This window comes from Periplaneta americana, chromosome 15 (assembly GCF_040183065.1).
Source record: "Periplaneta americana isolate PAMFEO1 chromosome 15, P.americana_PAMFEO1_priV1, whole genome shotgun sequence".
Lineage (NCBI taxonomy): Eukaryota > Metazoa > Arthropoda > Insecta > Blattodea > Blattidae > Periplaneta > Periplaneta americana.
In genome coordinates, this window is record NC_091131.1 from 142,964,230 (window position 1) to 142,970,229 (window position 6,000).

Genomic DNA, 6,000 nt, shown 5'->3' on the forward strand with positions numbered 1-6,000 from the left:
CAATATTGTTTTATTGAAAGTAGAGGAAAACCTGTGCGTTTATTGTGTAATACTGGCTTATCTGTTCCTAAAAAAATTATACAGAGCGATATTTTTTGGCTAGTCACAAAAACTTTAACAGTGAATTTCCTGTGAATTCTGAACTAAGAAAACACAAAGTGAAAGACCTAAAATCTAAATTAACATTGCAACAATCTCTGTTTACGAGGTCTGTTCAGCAAAAACATTACGTGACTATAGGTGACTATAGCTTCTTACAAAGTCTGTTACGTCTTAGTTAATAGGAAAAGAAAACTTTCAGTGATGGGGAAGTAGTAAAAGAAGCAATGATAAATGCCGCTGAGTCTCTTTTCGATTGTCACAAATATAATCTGCACTCACAGCATCAAAGGACCTCAGTTATCTCGCCAAGCTGTTGCTAGGCAGGTTGAACAGATTTCTAAAAATCTGAATCTCAATTACATCAGGATTTGCAATCGTGTGAATATTTTACACTGCAGTTGATGAAAGTACTGATATGTCTGACATTGCTGAATTGTGTGTATTTGTTAGAATGGTTCTTAATGATTTTACAGTACATGAAGAATTTGTGAAACTATTGCCACTTCATGAACGTATCACGGGAGAAGACATATTTCATCCGGTCCTTAAGTATGTCAAAGACAGTAACTTACAACTTTCGAAGCTTGTTGCAATAACAATAGATGGGGCGCGGTCTATGACTGGTAGAAATAATGGATTTCTATCTCTTTGTGCTAAGGCTGAATCATTTCCAAAATTTCTTTCTTATCATTGTATTATCCACCAGGAAGTTTTATGCGCAAAGGTTTTGAAGTTCGATCATGTTATGAAAGAACTGTAACTCATGTGGTGAATTACATCAGATCGTCTTCTACTCATCATCGATTGTTCAGAAATATTTTTAATATGAGATGCTGAGTATGCGTAATTCATGCAGACGTAAGGTGGCTTAGTAGGACACTGTGTACTCTGAATAATAGATAAAAAGTATCGACTAACCAATACTTTTAATAATAAATCTTTGCCCTGCCGTAGACCGTTATGATCGGGATGACAATCTCTTTGACTAGGTGATACAAGAAAACACTTTATGTAAACTTAAGCTCACTCCAAGAACATTTATTAACAACCAGTAAGAAAAATAGATGTGAACCAATGTCTCACAAAAACGTGCAATCACTCGTAATTCACCCTTCAAATAAGGTTGTTGATAATTTCAGTTCACTGACCTGGCATTCGTAAAATCACGCACTAATAATGCCATCTGTTTTCCCTATCTGAAAACATGAGTAATTAATTCGACAAGCCCTAGCTTGTCTGACGTAGAATAAATCTAAGTTACCAAACCCACTAATAGCTAACATAGCACTGTTTGAGGAAAGCCAAGTTCTTATCCCTCACTCTTTAAAATACCAGACTCTTTCTATAATTCACACATAACCAACTCTATCATAATACCCAAAAAACCCCTTTACAATCCTGCTGAATCGGTCTAGCATCCAGCGCAACAATGACCTCTCTCTTCCATTCTCATATTTACACTCTCACACCGTACATCACTCCACAGACTGGAAACAATTGTTGCAGGCGATAAATCACAATCCTCTTTCGACACCCGACGTCTCTGGTATCACATCACAGCTATTTACCCGCGATCCCATAGCGAATAACCACACTAACAACTCACAGCTAACCCCGCTGTCGCCCCATCCTTCCTCCAACAAGGTCTCCTCGTAACTGACTTGCAAAAATCGAATTCTCCCTCAAAATGAAAAGTATGTTAATGCGCCCTCGAAGTAACCAATCACTAACCAAACCTAAATCACGTGATCAATAAAGTTCGCTCCTTATACGTGCGGAATAATAGAGCTATAATGGAAGAAAAGAAACGAGTTATCTAAAGGAGAAAGTAATACTGAAAATGGAGAAGAAGTAAAGCCATCTATGAAGAGGGAGGTAAACTAATACTAAAAAGAAATAATAATAAGGATAGAAAGAAAAGAAAGAAAGGGGAAAAAAATAGAAAGTAGTGTGCCGAAATAAAACAGCACACAGTACAGTTGTACTACTATGAAATGTATGTGAATATTCCTTCTTAACTCTCTATTGTCTTATTAACGTTTAAAATACAACTGCAATATTAAGAAATTTGTGTTAGTACTTTTGTTTAACAGACAATATAGATAATATCAAACCGAAAGAAAGCATATAAAAATAACAGCATAAAATTTCACTTTCCGTTTGAAGTTTGTGCACCACTGTTTTCTTAATCCAACAGGCTGCTTATTTCTCCCTCCATACCTAGCGCTTGATGCCCGTGCACGACGTCAAGATCAGAAAAACGCGTTTGCTTTGACATCACTGACTTATGGTGATCATGTGCTTTACATGTCAAGGTGCTTCTGACGACTTACAAGACAGATTTATTTCTGTATTAAATTATGTTTGTAATATCCACGAATAGAGACATATTAAAAGATGTGCACATATTCACAAATACAATAGGGAGAGGGAATGGATCAAATCTGGGTCCAGCGATTACAATTCTCTGAAAAATATTGTATGCAACCCTGCCTTTTTAAAAGACCTAAAGCAGACTAATCAGTTTTGTCGTACGAGGAAATTTGAATCATATAACGAGAAATTGGTTGACACGCCTAAGATAAAACACTTTCCATATGGTGGAATGGTAATAAGAACTATGATTGCGATAATGGACAATAATTACAACGTGAAAAGAGACGTAACTGACTCCAGGCTCCAGTACTCGAAAGGCACTAAACGAAGGGTGGAAAAGGAAACACACAGTAGGAAGGAAAACGCGTGGAGAGAAGATATACAGAGAAATGTGTTGGAAGTAGCTCGTGCTTATCAATTACTGCAATTCGATGATCCACATATTTTAGGGGTTCTCTCAAACATAGCCCCCATGCCTAAATCGTGTGACTCAGCAACTATGGTGCAATAGAATAATATAAACCATTGACGTGAGGTAAACACGTATCTGTAGTCCCTTCACAACGAATATTTCACGTCTTACATACATTGACTCACTCACAAAGAGAGGACACGCTCTGTATATCACCGAATTAAATCAGATTTTGTGAAATGAGAGTACAAGACACACTGTTTAAAGTCATGCCTGGTATGGGTGGCCAATGACCACTCGTTTTGAAAATATTGGCTATTGTTTATGACATACTTCCGTTAGGTGCCTAATAGGGAAGCATTAGACTGTGTAACAGCGTAGCTCCTGTGGTTGGATGCTGAGTTGTTATTCAGGCAACCCGAGTTCGAATCCTAATGCCATCTCATTTTTTTAAACTTGATATTTATTATTATTATTATTATTATTATTATTATTATTATTATTATTACTATTATTATTATTATTACTATTATTATTATTATTATTATTATTATTATTTTAATTCACTTTCAGTTGTCAGTTCCTATATTCAAAGCCATGTTGAAATATGCGTGGTGTGCATCAAAATTGATAAACGAACGAGAAGTGTTTGTGAATGTGAAGGATATCTGTTTCGCAGCAGAAGTGCGGAAAAATGTGTGTGACTGTGGACAACTTTCTTTCATTTGCTGTGCATGGTCCAGCAAATATGTAGGTTTTGTGTGTTTTTATGACATCATAATGAATCGGGTACAAAATGAAATGGAATAGCTGCTACAGAAATAGAACAGACACCAGTGACACATCTTACCTTCCTACGTGAGCAGTATTTCATTGTTTATCCTTTACAATACAATGTGAGTTAATTAGTAATTTGTTTAAAACATGATGAAGCATTCAATACATTGAGAAATATGATGTAGGTATGTAAATACATAACTGTGATCACAATATTAATCATTACTAAAAGAAAAAAATATAGGACCAGTTAAAATTGGAACTCAGGTTGCCTGGATAACAACTCAACATGCAACCACATGGGCTACGCTGTTACACAGTCTAGAGTCTGTGTGATGTATCTTGTCTCACTGTGAAAAGAGAGAGAAAGGAGATATGTCTTACTTCGTCTGTATTGTTATGGCAATGGGGGAGTGAAGCGATGCCGTCCGTCTATCCAGTGGCGGAAAGGACCAGCTGATACATTCTGTAGCGCAAAATAAAATTACAAAATATCTCTCTTCGTACTGTGTAGTTCCGTCACTGAGCTTGTCTTTCAAGAAATTGAGTTCCGGTAGCCTGCACAATAACAAGGTTTTGAAAGGAATCCTGAAAATTTACAACCTTCCTATAATCTCCACCCTCATTTGAAGGGACTTAATTTTATTGCTACTGAGATAAGATAAACCTTACCAGGTAATAATGCTTCCCTATTGAGCACCTAACTCAAGTATGTCACAAACAATAGCCAATATTTTCAAAACGAGGGGTCATTGGCCACCCATAACAGGTATGACTTTAAACAGTACTTCTTGTACTTACATCTTACACAATCTTATTTAATTCGGTGATATACAGAGCGTGTCCTCTCCTTGTCAGTGAAGGCGTTGACTTAGATTATAATTGATCGAAATATTAAACCTTTTCAGTTTGAACCTTTACCAGACCCAAGTCGTTCTAATCACAGAATGGATTGTACACGGGATTTAAAGTGGGATAGAGTTTGGGTAAATTATTATTATTATTATTATTATTATTATTATTATTATTATTATTACTATTACAGTATATGCATGTAATAGGTACTAAGTGAGTTAATAATAACTGACTGTAACATATGAATATGTACAGGGACATCATTTCATTTTTACTTCAATTTTTATTATACCTGAGTTTTTGAATGTACTTCACTACCACCCCCTCTACTAGCAAACTTCTAACCGTCTTCCACACAGAACCAAGACCGCGTATGCAGTCAAAGTCGCCTTACAGTTATAGTAAGCAGTACTGAGTTAGTGAATATAGTACGTTTCAGAAATATGTTCGCGTTTTCCAGTGTAGAAAGAGCTTTCAATATTGAATCATATTTTCGTACAGGTACTGTCGTCCGTTTGCCTACGTCGCATCCCGGTTTTCGCCACCCGCTTCTGCTCTGTAAAGACAAGTGGCTGGGTTGCTTAGCTCTTTTCTGAAAACGACTACGTAATATTATACAACTGTTTAAAATAACACCCACACCGTGGAGTAACGGTTAGCGCGTCTGGCCGCGAAACCAGGTTGGCCGGGTTCGATTCCCGGTCGGGACAAGTTACCTGGTTGAGGTTTTTCCGGAATTTTCCCTCAATCCAATACGAGCAAATGCTGGGTAACTTTCGGTGCTGGACCCCGGACTCATTTCACCGGCATTATCACCTTCATCTCATTCAGACGCTAAATAACCTAAGATGTAGTAAAATAACCTACCTACTAAAGTTTAAAATAACTTAAATAAAAGGGCCTCGTTAAGTAATTAACTCTTACATGATTTCTCCCCTTTCTATGACCCTGCGACAAAACCACTTGGACGGACAATAGATAGCATGTCTGGGTAATTTTATCTTTTCGGATCGGGCAGAAGTGAAGATTGAATTTACAGTACGTGAGGTAGGCCTACTCTTTTATAGAGTAGGTACAGATTTATTTCAACATGAGTTACTAGTACGAAGGACGAAACTGCTAATTGAAATTAGGTACAATAGTCTATAGTGAGATGTTATGCAAAAAAGAACTTAAGTCTGTATCGAAATGAACAGCCACCATTTTAAAAATTGTGTTTAAATATCCATATTATGGTTATTTTTCAATTTAACTTCATTCTCTGTATTGCATGCTAATGTGATGTAGACAATATAATATACATTGCATAATGAATACGTCCGAATGGATAGATCAGTTCGTGAGTAAAAACATTGTTAATACATTACAGTATTTTGTTTGAGACAAAGGAGTTCTCGTAATGTTTGGTCTTCTTTGAAGGAGTTTGCAGGTAGAGAAATTGTAATATGTTTGCGATCAGTGGCTGCTCGTGAACTTGT